Genomic DNA, 16,375 nt, shown 5'->3' on the forward strand with positions numbered 1-16,375 from the left:
TTTGGCACGCTGCGAGCCACGCAATTCGGAACTAGTACACAGAAGGGTGAGGGTGTATGTGCAAGGTGTCTGTGGCCCCTGTACCAGGCCAGAGACCCACGATTAGGCCCCTGTTAGGCCCCGACTCCCCTGCAAGTTTGTGGCTGCTAAAGGGACAGCCCATTAGATATGGACACTGCCCCGTAGTGCCAAGTGTGAAGGACACAGCCAGGACGAGGCAGCGGATTGGCAATCTGATGGTCTGGGACCAGACCACAACACCAATAGAGACTCTCTCTTCATGGTGGGCCCATTCAGCTGGAACCCCCGCCCCACAAACACGAAGAGGCGGAGGCTTCGCTGACGTCGCTGGATCAGTGGATCCCTTTTGCTTTTCGGCCATACCTGGGTGCTGGAGCACCTGGTAGGTACGTCACAACGTGCATCAACTCCAAAATTTCAGTTACTGTGGACAGAGCTTTCGCACACATTGGGTGGTTGTCTCTTGTGGACACCAGGGAGATTGTGTGCCCAGGGGCACCTCAGTACTTTGGGGGAATCCCATCAAGGTGTAAACATGGAGGTTGGGGGGCATTGAGGGGGGGTTACGGCCATGTGAGGCCAACCAGGTATGTGATATACCTATTCTTATCTGTGTTTATTTAACTGTTATTATATACAAGTGTGTGTCTATTGTATTGAGTCCTGTGCAAGGGGGTATCCAGCAGTGCTAGGATCTTTCACAGGTGTAGGCGCTGTCCCCAGATGGATCAGGTACACCCCTGGCTCCAAGCAGTGGAGGTTCCGGCCTCCTGTGAGCCACAGGTAAAGCACCACACACTCAGTAGCCGACACATCTCCCGTAGGGTGGGGGAAACAGCATTACATAAGTAACACCTCATATGCTTTTTTTATTACAATTCTTTTTAAAAAAAAAAAGGTTTTAAACAGTGCTTCCCAGAGGGAGTAATGCCAGTGAAAGTGACATACTAGTGAAACCAGTGAACATTCAATGAATATATACAAATATGCAAGTGACTGTGAATAAGTGCAAAAAGTGAATAAAGAAATGCAGCTCAAGACCCTTTAGGAAACTGTCTGCGGTGTTCCCTCTTGGTAAGGCATTTGCAGACAGAAGAGGAGCGCAAATTCATCAATGGTATATGAAAAAATTAAATTACAATATAGTGCAATAATGTTTATGATAATATTTATTTGTATTAAAGATTTCTTTGAATTCGGCACTTACATTCTTTCAAATAATATAATGCCTCTCCAAAACTGTGGCAAAATCAATGGTGCGAGATGTCCTGTGGCTCAGTTCATAAAAAGAATGTGAGTACCGAATGAAAAGACATCTTCAACACAAATAAATATTATCATAAACATTATTGCACTATATTCTATTTTTATTTTTCATATACCACTTATTACAATTCTTGCATGGCTCTGTTCAATGTTCTATCAGTTAAACACTCCTAATATTTGTAAGACCTATATCAGCTATATATCTTAGTGGACTGTCAGAGACTCACCCATAGACTCTGCATCAAAGACCAAGTAAAATGGTGATGTCATCAGTATAAAACAAGTTATTATTTTCTTGGGAAACCGAATAACAAACACATTTTAAACATATGTCCTCAAAGTCTCTGTAACAGGGACTTATTCTAAAATCTAGCAGGGATCTGGTTAAGTGAAGCAGGCCATTAACCGGACTCCACCTGGCCAATTATGTCTGTAAGAAAAGCCTCCTGTTAGAAACAGGATAGAGAAACAGACACTGTTTTGAGCACAAAGGCTGTTCTGAGATCAAGACATCCAGCCACCCAGAGACCTGTATTTCCTAAACACAGATGACCCAGGAACCTGCCAGAGACTGACATGGAGGACCACCTGCTTAAGGTACTTCCTGAGACATTGGGGTGATAGGCTGCTAATGGGAATATCCCTCCAGTCCTGCAGATAGGGTCTGTGGCTCAATAAAGCCAATATATCATTTTACCCTAAAACAATCTCCATTTGCATACTGCTGCACACATCTCTTACAGACTCCATCTAGGAAATCTCTTCATTTAACATAGAAAGATGACTGTCAGATCAATAATCCTTGCACTTACTGGGCTAGTGCCAAATGTATGCAGTCATTAGTTAACAGCTGCTCTCATAAGCACCACCTCACCATAAAACTATATAACTGCCTTGAAGATTTATGATTTTCTATTGCTTGGCTTCTTGTCAGATAATTTTTCAGTGTCCATTTTACTGCAGAATTATATAGAATACAATTACAATGTACAATTTGGTATGCTTGCCATTTTTTTTAAATAACACTATTAATATGGAGTATATGAATTTCTCTTATTGTTTTTTTGTTGCCTGCAATATAACTTGATTAGATCCATTCATATGTCACCTACAAACATTTCAGTGTAAAAGTATGCCTTGTCTATTAACAGTTCATCAATTTAAATGGCTGCAGGATTTAAATTGACATGATTTAGAGTGACACAACCAGGTTATTTTGGATTGAATAGTACAATGCAATGTTATACAGAATTACTTTCTCACAACCCATTTGAAGGTTAATTATAATCTACCACTTCTATGTAACTGTATACAGATGCAGCTACGCTAACTGTTTATGGTAACGCTGCCACCACCCGACCGCAGTAGTCACAAAGTGGAGGTGATTAACGCTGTCTTGGGTCCCATTAGGAAGCATGGATGCCCCCCCCAACAATGTGATCATGGAAAACACTGTCTCTGGCACTGTGAACTTTTGCTTCTTTGACCGTGAATCTTGGTACATTTGTAGTTTAGTACCAGCTGGGAATTTCAAGATTTGCTGTTGAGGTCTTGCATTCCCGAGATCTGAACGGCAGTGGATATTCAGAGTTGAGTGCAAATAGCCGCACGGCTATTCACAGTTGAGTGCAAATAGCCGCACGGCTATTCACAGTTGAGTGCAAATAGCCGCACGGCTATTCGCACTCAGTAGAAAATAAAATGGAAAAAAATAAACACCCCAGCCAGGAATCGAACCCTGGTCCACTCTGCTAATGCCCTGGAGCATAACCATTGAGCTATAAGACTTTCTGATGCTTTGTAGTGAACAAAGGCAGAGAAACCTACTGACATTACAGTGTTCATAGCAGCTCGGCTATTCGCACTCAGTTAAGTTGAGTGCAAATAGCCGCACGGCTATTCGCACTCAGTAGGAAATAATATGGAAAAAAAAAAAGACAGAACACTCCCCTATTGACATTCTATACCCCCTGCATCTGTAATCAGCGCGGCTTTAGGCTGAGTCCCCAGTCAGCACTGTGACACGCGCCCGGCGGGGGGGCGGCGCATGCACAGCGCTAGTCCGCGATCTGCGGTCTGAGGGGAGAGATAAGTTTGTGACGGGAGGGGGTGTGGTGGTAGGTTTGCGGGGGCGTGGCCATGACGTCCCACGGCTGGTTCGCCCTCATTGGCTGAACCGCCGGCGGGGGCGTGGCCACGCCTCTGTCACAAATGCCAATCTCAAACTCTCAAAGCGCTGCGCCCTGCTCGGCCGTGCAATTTGTGGCTAGGTGCATGCTCATCTGGGGGCGCGGCTACAACGGCACTGAACTGGTTCACCCTCATTAGGTGAACCACTTACGTGATGCGCTTGGAGGCGGCAAATTCAATTTTGCTTGCTCTGCAAGCATCTCAAGCCCCGATGCTCACCCTGGCCAGACACATAAGGCCTCGTCCAGGGTTCCTGCTAGCGCGCGGAGGAGCGCTGAGGCTCAGGAAAAGCGGGTGCTTTCCCTGGCCTTAGACAGCGCGCCGTCCGGGGTGCATCGGGGGCGTGTTGGCGGGCGGGCCAGTGATGTCACGGAGCTGGTTCGCCCTCATTCGGCGAACCGCTCACGTGACCAGACCTGCGCGCCGGAAAGCGGGGAAATGTAAAATTTCCCTAAGACCTACGCTTCCGCAAGCGCGCAGAAGCGTAGGCGAGCCCCTACTAAAGCCGCTCTCATTGCGGCTGTAGGGGCTCAGTGCCGAGCGGAAGCGCGCCTCCGCCCGGAAGCACTAAACATGATGTTTCACGTGGGACCTGCATCGCGAGACAGGTGCTTCATGGCCGGTGTCAACTGCTCTGACCCCCCCCATCGGGCCAGCATCAGCCCCACCCCCGCATCACACTAGTGCGCGCATGAGCAGTGGCGTGATCCCTGCAGCCCTCCCCCCGCATGACAAGGCTGTCCCGTCACCCCCCGCAGCCGCTAGACAACCCACGCAGCCACGGGAAACCCCCGTACTGACGCCCCCCCCCACCCGCAGCATTGTTCCCCCACCCCCAGTACCACCGCCACCACCCATAAGCACCCTCACGCCGCACCCCCCCCCCCCCTGCTGGTAAGTCTGATTTTTGGGGGTGTTTAAAATAAATATTAAAAAAATAACCCACGGGGGTTTCCCGCAGCTGTGTGGGTTGTCTAGCGGCTGCGGGGCATTGACGGAACATCCCTGTCATGCGGGGGGAGGGGTGGTGGTGCAGAGGGGGGTGTGTGGCGGTGCAGCGGGGGGCCCGGTGGCTGGTCACAGCAGTTGCCGCCAGCCTCGCTGCAGGCATCACGCCACTGCTCATGCGCGCACCAGTGTGCTGCAGGGGTGGGGCTGATGCTGGCTCGATGGGGGGGGGTCAGAGCAGTTGACACCGGCCATGAAGCACCTGTCTCGCAATGCAGGTCCCACACGAAACGGGGCTCCCTCTGACGACGGCGTGCCGGAAGCTTAACCCAGACTACTTCCGGCGCTACCACAGGTAGACAACGCAATTTTTTTTGCAGTGATTTCTTATTTTTTTTAATTAACAGGTGCCTGGCCGCGCGTGACCCACGGGGCCAGGGACGCCAGTACCCTTTCTCCCCCGCTGTTGGCGGCCCTGATTAAGATTGATGGTTTACAGCACATATATCGTAACCCAGTTTATAATTGGTATACATCATTATGCATAAGGCCGCATCCATGTTTAGTGCTTGTGGGCGGAGGCGCGCTTCCGCGCGGCACTGAGCCCCTACAGCCGCAATGAGAGCGGCTTTAGTAGGGGCTCGCCTACACTTCTGCGTGCTTGCGGAAGCGTAGGTCTTAGGGAAATTTTACATTTCCCCGCTTGCTGGCGCGCAGGTCCGGTCACATGAGCGTCACTGGCCCGCCCGCCGACACGCCCCTGACGCACCCCCGGACGGCGCGCTGTCTAAGGCCAGGGAAAGCACCCGCTTTCCCTGAGCCTCAGCGCGCCTCCGCACGCTAGCAGGATTCCTGGCCGAGGCCTTATGTGTCTGGCCAGGATGAGCATCGGGGCTTGAGACGCTTGCAGAGCAAGCAAAATTGAATTTGCCGCCTCCAAGCGCGTCACGTAAGTGGTTCACCTAATGAGGGCGAACCAGCTCAGTGCCGTTGTGGCCGCGCCCCCAGATGAGCGTGCACCTAGCCACAAATTGCACGGCCGAGCAGGGCACAGCGCTCGTGTGCCAGCACGCCACGCTCCCTCTTAGGCTTTGAGAGTTTGAGATTGGCATTTGTGACGGAGGCGTGGCCACGCCCCCGCCGGCAGTTCAGCCAATGAGGGCGAACCAGCCGCGGGACGTCATGGCCACGCCCCGCAAACCTACAGCCACACCCCCTCCCGTCACAAACTTTCTCTCTCCCCTCAGACCGCAGATCGCGGACTAGCGCTGTGCATGCGCCGCCTCAGCCTAAAGCCGCGCTGATTACAGATGCAGGGGGTATAGAATGTCAATAGGAGAGTGTTCTGACTTTTTTTTTTTCCATTTTATTTCCTACTGAGTGCGAATAGCCGTGCGGCTATTTGCACTCACTTAACTGAGTGCGAATAGCCGAGCTGCTATGAACACTGTAATGTCATTAGGTTTCTATGCCTTTATTCACTAGAAAAACATCAGAAAGTCTTATAGCTCAATGGTTATGCTCCAGGCCATTAGCAGAGTCGACCAGGGTTCGGTTCCTGGCTGGGATGTTTATTTTTTTCCATTTTATTTTCTACTGAGTGCGAATAGCCGTGCGGCTATTTGCACTCAACCGTGAATTGCCGTGCGGCTATTTGCACTCAACTGTGAATATCCACTGCCGATCTGAACAGGTACAGTAGTTGGGCCACATATATTTTTTGGCTTAGAAAAGGGATGTATCTATTTTTACCCTACCCTCATAGGTTTTAGTTAATAATAACGTGTTGGGTAATAAAACAAACCAACTGTTGATAAAGTCACAGACAAGAGGAATAAGTTTAGAAACTGTAACTTCGAAAAACGTAAAAAAATAAAAGGAAGCAAAACATACCAAAAGTTTGGGAAATAGTTTAACACCATATTGGATATTTAGACAAATGAAAAGTAAATATCCAAAAAAATCTTACAGGTGGATTCTTAAAACTTGGAGAGAAAAAAAGAACTGGGTGCTTCTTAAATCTATCTATATATTCTTAAAGTGCTATGTGCTGATTCTTATAATAAATGATAAATTATAGTAATTGTAAATTTGTTTGTGCACATTTGATAAGATATGAGCTATTTTTATACAGTCATAAACTTTAGAGAACCGGTATCCCCACTGTGAGAGCACTTTTCTCAAGGGCACATAACAGTACACTAAGAACCATAAGGAATATACCTTATATAAGGGGGGGAGGGGTTAGATCCTCATGTGGTGTAATGGATATATATAATGTATTGTTTAAACCCAATAAGCTTTAATAGGAGCTATGCTTAATATAAAATACTTTGGTATGAACACATCAGAAAATTAGAGTATCCGGGAAAGAGACCCGGGATACTCATAAATGTCTTGTATGACATGCAAAATATCACAAATCTGCAGAACAGTTTGTCTCTTTGTCTGATTGGTATTCACTCAATGAATGTCTGCACTTGCAGATCACTCTAAATGTTGCCAAAGTTTGAATCAATGCTGATTTGCCAAACTGGAGTTACTTATTGGTCGTTGCTAGTTAACTAAGTATGTGGTCGCTAGTAAAAGACACTGTCACTTTATCAAAGAAGACTAATTTAATAGATACATTTTGGTTGCCTGTATGAGTCTAACTACTGTCTGTTCCAATATTTTGTAACCAAGCAGCAACAGTAGTCTCTGTAACTAACTGACTTAGGGCTCTATGCAGTAAGCGTTGATAAGGGTTTTTTCGCCATTTTACAGCCAAAATTGGGTTTGAGATTCAGTAAGCGCCGATAAGTGCTTGATTTCGGCAGGTTTCATAGCCGATAATTTTGTTATGGCCAGTCTGCTGCCGATAAGCCTGTTTTCGGCACTCATCACCACTTTTTTAATTCGGCTGTATTCAAGTAGCAAAATCAGCTTATCGGGGCTGATCGGCACTAAGAAATTGAGACTTTATGGCCAATTTCTCCCGCCAACTAAAGTTGGCAAGTTGGAGGGGAGAACGATCGCTAAGGCTGCCGGAACGGCACTTAGAAAAAAAAATCATCTGCACATCAATGGAGTCAATGGAGCGGGGACGTATAACATTATAGTACTGTTTACGTTCCATTGCTCACAATACAAATGTGATTAGCATTACAGTGTGGGGGGCATTCACTGCATTGTGTCACACCTGACGTGTATTATTTGATTATCATTGTACTTTTATATGTTTTCATCATTTGCGTGTCACATTACTCATCATGTGATGATGTGTCAATTGAAAATCCTACACTCAACTCTTAAAGGAGAAGCTCACATCATATGACACATTTTACTGAACTGAGCGACAATTGTTATATATGTTACACATGCCACACATCTAACACATCCACCGTATATTCATGTTGCTTTACATTACACAATGCTTGTAATGTGTAACGCATCTTTAAACGTTCATGTACATCTTTCTTCTCATGTTTACATGTACTTTGGGTCCTCCCTTTTTTCATGACGTCCGTTATTGGACAGTCAATCATATTGCATGTTTACATTGTAAACGTTGCATTACAAGCACTTCAAGCTAACTTATACACACATCTACACTAGTTAATCATTGTTACACCTTTCAAACTGATTCAATAGCAACTATCCTCATTACATAAATGTATGCATATGCACACGAGAAATCATTGTTGTGAACATGTGACAATAACATGGCTAATTAGACATGTTACAGCAAACTTTTTCGACGTCAATCTCAGGCTTTTTTTCTAATTACATGACTGAGTGTTGCGTTCAGAAGTGTTACATGCATTGCACATTACACTAATAATTTACAATCAATGCTTGTACAAAGCTTCACGTTACATCATTGTCAAATATCATGATTCCCTGCTGAATACACATAACAAATACTTATTATATCAAATGGAGACAGCTTCGGAGCAAAGTACTTTAATATGTTAATGTAACACCTTGCATTTTACTATGTCACCTGACATCATCACATACCTATTTAAAGGACGCCCATTACCTGCTCATTCACAGCTACTCATTTCAAAATGTTGCGATTGTTTACGAGACGTCGGAACATTCTTTTGCATGAGTGGCTTGCTGATCAAGAGAATGACATAGGGCAAGGGAGGGACAGAGCCAGGGACAGTGACAGGGACAGGCACGCGGATATGACAGGGACAGGGATAGGCAGGGTGAGGGACAGGTAGAGGGATAGGAGATCAGAGGAGAAGACAGAGGAGACAAGTTGTGCCTCGTCCACGTGTGTACAGGGAGAAAACCCTGTTAGATGGGATGAGTGAGGAGGAGATAGTAAGTCGCTATCGTTTGAGTTCAGCAGCAATCTTATCTCTTTATGAAGAGATAAGGGGAGATTTAGATTTTGTGACAGCCAGAGGTCGTGCAGTCCCTGGGCTTGTTAAAATGCTGTGCTCATTACATTATCTTGCTTCCGCGTCATTCCAGACAACAGTGGGCATAGTGGGCGGGGTCTCGCAATCTACATTCTCGCAGGCCTTTACCCAGTTTCTCTATGCACTCAATAGACGCGCTAGGAATTATATTCATTTTCCTACAGAGGCGACACAGTGGCTGGAAGTCAGGAATGGCTTTTATAACATAGCAGGGATACCATGTGTGCTGGGTGCAATCGATTGCACCCATGTTGCTTTGATTGCACCTAGTCAGAGTGAGCATGTTTACCGCAACCGTAAGCACTACCATTCACTGAATGTCCAGGTGGTATGTGATGCCACGATGAGGATAATGCATGTGGTACCCAAATTCCCTGGTTCCAGTCACGATTCCTCTATCCTGAGGAACTCTTCAGTCTTCCATGCTTTCGAAGAGGGACATTTTGGACATTGTTGGCTGCTGGGTGAGTACATATTTGGATGTTGTAACACCAAACACATTTTTGTTTAGGAATCATTTCATTGTAGAATCTTATCACTAATGTAAGCTTAAGTGTGCTCCATTGATTATAGGTGACTCAGGATACGGAATTAGGCCGTGGCTCTTGACTCCGGTGCTAAACCCTCAAACTGAAGCAAAGGAGAGGTACAATGCAGCCCATATATCTACGCGATCTGTTATAGAGAGGACATTTGGCCTACTCAAGACCAGATTTAGGTGTCTCGACAGAACTGGTGGGGCTCTTCTATACAAGCCACAAAAAGTGTCTGATATTATCATTGCCTGTTGCATTTTGCACAATGTGGCACTCACACATAATGTACAATCAGACCTAGCTGAGGCTTTGGTAGAGGAGCATCCCACCCATGTAGCTGCTGAAAATGAACAAACAGCCAGTGGTGGCCAGACACGCCAGAATCTCATAAATTCGTTTTTTTCTTGTAAGTAAAAACATATTTTTTTCATAGTACTACTTTTATATATTAATTATGTTATATTAACACTAATTGTTTTTTACATAACCTTCTGTTAGGACACAGATGAATATGGGTTGCACACCTTTCTCTTCTCTGCTGTGTGCACAAAGGCATGTGGCACTGGTATGTTATTGTTGCACAGGTTATATAATCCTTCTTCAATTGTAAATTAGTTGTGTGTATGTGAATACAACTTGTGTAACAAATGAGCAATTGTTTAGCATTGTGTTGGTGATGATGCTAACACAATACACATAGTATGGCCATAGTCATTCATTCTTGCAGTATGCTTACATACAATGTTATTGTTACAGTGTAACATGTGCATCCATATGATGTGTACACCAGGCTGCTTTTCATTTGTTATATGATAAAATATAAATGGTGATTCACATTTAACACCAAATACACACTATGCTGTGTTGCTTACGTTAGTGAAGATGTCATGTAAATGTTTGAAATTTATATATTGTTCCATTGTATTATAGGTATATCTCCTCTATGACTGATCATGGTATGTATATGAACTGACATCTGTCATAAGATGTGTCTTCCTCAATAGACGTTTAATTATACGATGTTAAAACCCAACATATTGCTACACGTTCAATTTTACATACATGTAGTTTCTGAATCATGTACATGCGTTTAGCTACTATTGAGGTTTCATGAGCATTGTATTAGAAAATGATTAGTGCCATTACATCACATTTAATGTATGTTCCCTTAAAAATTCCATTAATCTAATATAGAGGTGGGTGGAGAGAATGGGATAAATGCTGATAGTTTTATCCTTACGGGAGATGATTAATCAAGGATGCAATTGACTGATCATAACAGTCCATGCATGAATGCCTGTAATCACACCAATGCTTTGTACATCTTACACTGCCGACACAGTTTATCCGAGTGCGGCTCATTCCGCAAGCTGGGAAATGTCCCGGCTTGCGAGCCGCACTCCCTCAGCGTGCCGCGCATCACCGATGCGCGGTCACGCATCATCGGGTGCCAGCGCCCCCTGCACGCGCGTCCAGGGCTCCCCGAGGGAACCCTGGTGTCCCGCGATCGCGGGACGGCGGCAGGGGGTTCCGGGGGACCCGGCAGACCCGGCAGCGGTAGGGAGAGTGCCCCGATCGGAGGGCGCTCTTCCGCTGCTTCGGCGCGCGCCCGTCACCCTGCGGCGCGCGCCAGGATACTGCTGCGGCCAAGAACGGGCAAATGCTCGAATAAACTTGGCCGCAGCAGTATATGTTGCAATGTATGTTATTAGTAATGCTGTACATTATTAGTAAAGATTACTTTAACATTCTCACATGTGTATGTATAAGTCACACATCTGTATTGATGTGACCTACATGTAACAAGTGTCAAACTGTTAACATAAACCCAATAGTGTCTCAAATTTAAGTGTAATTTTGCATTATTAATTTCACCCAATGACAATGTTGTTAATATAGTTGTCATGTAATTCATGTCACTTCATCATTATTATGATGATCATTTACAAGTATTCTCAACATATGAACGTCAATCACGTGCACATTTGCAAAGGCACACTTTTCAATACAACTGTTTGTGTCTGTATCAATTTGTGTATGATGCATGTATAACACCGTCAAATGATAACATCAGCTTTATTATGGTAGCTTATATCATCATATTCACTTTACTATGTATGTGTTGAACGTTTAATAAACACAGAAAACTACAGTTAGTTTGCTACAAGAAATATACACATAAACGTAATTGTTTACATGATGTTGACCTAATATTCATAACTGCATGCATTGTAGTTGACCACTACATCTTGGCAATAACATTCTTTGCAGCAGTCCCAAACCATTTTAACAACATTCCCATGTTACAAGCGAATTTTTACATGAAATGGCTAGTTGGTTGTAAGTCTCCTTTACATAGTTTCTACATTCATACGTTCCATTACACAATATACTACACAAATGTTTGTTCAGAGTGGGAATGGTTGTTATATATAAAACAGACCATGCCATATAATGTTAGTACTAAATAAAGAACACACATTAAATTTTCTAACTGCACTGTTTAGCAACATCATTATGTTAATTAAGTGCTTATGCAATATAGGCATAATTGGATCACATTTTGTATTGTTATTTAATATGCGCAGCAAGCAATATCTAAATAGTTCCATATGTAGTATATTAGTCGGTCGCTCCTCCTCACAATCATCTCATATAACGTTAGACTCTTCTGAAATGATACATTGATCCCATTGAATCTTCACCGACATCTCTGAAAAACAGCAAACACATTATGGTCAAAGATGGCACCTTAATATATGTGTAGCCGTGACAACGCGTTACACATCTCTATATGATTGTGTATATCCACGCGTTAATCACTTATATGTTAGAACTACAAGGTTACAAGTAAACATCATTATTGATCATTTTGTTAATTGTGTTGCACGCATAACTATGTATATGAACTGTCCGTTGGCTGTATACATAAAAATGTGCGTGCACATCTTACTGTGCGCACGCACTTCACGATTGGGTCGACAAAGTGTTAGCGCATGCGCAAAACAATGCGTACGTTGTGCGTTCAATACATGTTGTAAATACCATTAACCATATAATATTTATTTCAAATCCAATGAAGGCGAAACTACATTCGTTCTAAACGCGTACTTCTATAATATTTTTAAACAGACGTGTGTGGACGGAAACAACGGCCGATCACACAATGCGCGAATCCAATACGTGTGACGTCATGTTAAGGCAGCGTGAAGTGCACGCAAACACTCCTCCCACAGAATTAACATTGGGCTAACGCACAGTGCACGCCCACAAACACAGACGCGCACGCATGACACAGTGCAGTGACCGTAACTATAACAAACCGACACAGCCAATAGGCTTTGATGCGCGCACGTCGGTTGGGGGCGGGCCTTACATCCGTAATCCTTTTTAAGGACGCCTTGGCACATGACAAGGGTTCCACGTCATATGTGGCCGACCCGGTTTTTTTTTATAGATGTTGCATGATAAAGAAACAGGTGTGTATTACAGTTATGGTAACATGTTGCTATTATATGTTTTAAGAGATAGGAAAGTAGGAATATGTATTGCGTGACCAATGTGTACTAATGTTTCTGGTTCTAGTATATTGTAATAGGAAACAATGTGTTTGTGACCGCTACATGTTATGCAGTCTGCAATGTAACGCTGTATCCACGCATTTAAAGTAAAAATGGTGGATATACAAAAGTTTAACATTTTTACGGTGAGTCAACGCATAACGATTGTTATATTTACCATTCTTCTAGAAGTAACACTTCGTCTGACTGCAACTGGTCGCTCCAGAAAGACAATGCATTTGCATCCATGGTTGAGCCAACCGCTGAATCCTGTATGACACACATCTCCATGAGGAATCGGCACTGCCTTCTTCAAACAATTGGTACGGAGGTACGTTCATTTCTTCGTGTAGCCATTCGAATGCGTTTGCAGCAGAAAGGCTTTGTAAAACATCATACTGCTGCGACACACTTTATTCGAGCAAATGACCAGTTTGTACCTGGCAGATACTTGGAATGCGCCGCTCCTCACCTCTGACAAGCCCCGTTGCGTTTGCCTTCCCAGCCATGGTTCATGCCTGGCTGACGGGGGCCTGATCTGTTAAATGATAATGATCAGGATTTAATAGGCTGCAATGCTTCGCGTGTCCACCAGATGGCATAAATTCATGAATTTTAATGCAGTATATATATACAGTACTGTAATACACAGTATATATATATATATATATATATATATATATACTGTATAACAACTACCATATAACCCCTAAAATACAGTACTGTACACATACAGTACTGTATATGCACATACATAAATTATACTACTGTATGGGCGGCGGGGGCAAGATGTGTTTGCAGCAGAGAGAGATCCGCTGCTCTCTCTCTGCGCAAACATCGGCACATTAAAAATTATTTTAAATACATTTTTATTGATAGTGTAGATGTGCAGGGGGTCTCTGGAGCTGAACCGCACTGGTTTCAGGTCGGGGGACCCCCTGCTCCCCGAGATACAGCCCCCTTTATGAGGTACCGGTATCCCTCTGCTTGGTTTAAAGGTCCCGATCACGTGATCGCGGCCTGTAAACCAAGCAGAGCAGAGGGATACCGGCACCCCCTAAAGGGGCCTGTATCTCGGGGAGCAGGGGGTCCTCAGACCTGAAACCAGTGCGGTTCTGCTCCGGAGACCCTCTGCACATGTACAGTATAAATAAAACACATATATAAATAAACACTCGTTCTTTACCTTAGCGGCTATGCACTATGGTAAAGAAGCAGCATTTCTGTATTTTAATAATATTGTACAGTGAGCAGGGGGTTCCCTAAGCCAGAAATTAATGCTCAGGGACCCCCCCTACTCCTGCTCAATATTATTAAAAATACAGAAATGCTGCTTCATTACCATAGCGGATAGCCGCTAAGGCAATGAAGGGGTTAACCCACCGTGCCCGCTTTATTGTGGGTAGCGGGGATGGGTGAGGGGGGTATTTGGCCCTTGGTGTAAGTTTAGGACTTGCGGGGGGGTTGCGGGTGCACTTAACCCCTTCACGACCGTAGCAGTTAATACCGCTACGGTCATGAAGGGGTTAAGCCCTCCCGCTACCCCCCGCAAGCCCTAAACAAGCACCGTTGGGGCTAATACCCCATTCACCCACCCCCGCTACCCACAATAAAAAAAAACTCACACACAGCAGCCGCCAAAAAATAAATAAATAAATCTAAATAAATAAATGACAATAAATACATTTGAAATACATTTTTATTGATAGTGTAGATGTGCAGGGGGTCTCCGGAGCTGAACCGTGTTGGTTTCAGGTCTGGGGACCCCCTGCTCCCCGAGATACAGCCCCCTTTATGAGGTGCCGGTATCCCTCTGCTTGGTTTAAAGGGCCCGATCACGTGATCGCGGCCTGTATCTCGGGGAGCAGGGGGTCCCCAGACCTGAAACCAACGCGGTTCAGCTCCGGAGACCCTCTGCACATCTACATTATCAATAAAAATGTATTTTAAATGTATTTATTTATATTCATTTATTTATTTATTTATTTAGATTTATTTATTAATTTTGCTGCTGCTGCAAGTCCTAAACTCACACCAAGCGCCAAACACCCCCCTCACCCCCGCTACCCCCAATAAAAAAAATTCACGCACAGCAGCCCCACAATTAATAAATAAATCTAAATAAATAAATAAATACATGAAGAGAAATAAATATATACTGTATATATATACTGTATATATATATACAGTATATATATAAAATAACAATCCCAATACATTTATAGTATATACTGTGTATATATATACAGTATACATACATACATACATATATATATATATATATATATATATAAAAAAAAGGGGGAAGGAAAGCAGCGCCTATGCTAAGGTTAACTAGGCAAATAAATATATATCCTATACACCAACTGTGCAAAAACTATTATTAATCTATACACTTAAACAATAAAATAATTGGATTATCCTAACACAGATATTGAATAGACCTATAACCAAAAACACATGATCTATTAATAGTATTAAGAAAAAATAAAATAAAAAATAAAGCCAAAAGAAAAAAGAGAGTATGAACACCAGTCCTCAGATAGTCCAATAATGATATGGATCCTGGTATGAAGGGTCTCCTGCTGCTCTCCAAAGTGGACGAACCACGTCCACAGGGCATCTATAGAAGAAAAGGGAAGAGAGAGCGCATACCCATAGCGTAAAATAGTCAATTTTAATGAGGGGAAGGGAGGGAAGGGGTTAAGAAATGCGCTTACAAGAAAGCAGTAAAATCAAGCATTGTGTGAATAATCACCACCATCCGGTTTGTATCTACAGTATCCTGAGGGAGCGTCATCACGTTAGACGCATGGGCATTGACGTCATCACCGCGCGCCGGAACTGATTGGACCGCGCGACTGCTGCAAAGGCTTGATCCACGAGGAGCCATCTTTCCAGGACCCTACACGTGTATATAGAATACACCAGCCCTGGACATCTGTTTGGACACTGATCCTATTGCTGCACGATCGGGACTGCCCCAGGATACTGCAGATACAAACCGGATGGTGGTGATTATTCACACAATGCTTGATTTTACTGCTTTCTTGTAAGCGCATTTCTTAACCCCTTCCCTCCCTTCCCCTCATTAAAATTGACTATTTTACGCTATGGGTATTCGCTCTCTCTTCCCTTTTCTTCATATATATATATATATATATATATATATATATATATATATATAGATACTGTATATAGATATATATATATATATATATATATATATATATAGATATAGATATAGATAGATATAGATATAGATATATATAGATATAGATATAGATATATAGATATATACAGTATATATATACACATAGTATATACATACACATGATGAACCAATATACAAATACATGTAGAATGGTTATCAAAATCATACTGTCCTACAAATAACGCTTCTCTATACAGACAATAATAATAATCCATTTAATAA

This window comes from Ascaphus truei, chromosome 5 (genome assembly GCF_040206685.1).
Source record: "Ascaphus truei isolate aAscTru1 chromosome 5, aAscTru1.hap1, whole genome shotgun sequence".
In the NCBI taxonomy this organism is placed as follows: Eukaryota; Metazoa; Chordata; class Amphibia; order Anura; family Ascaphidae; genus Ascaphus; species Ascaphus truei.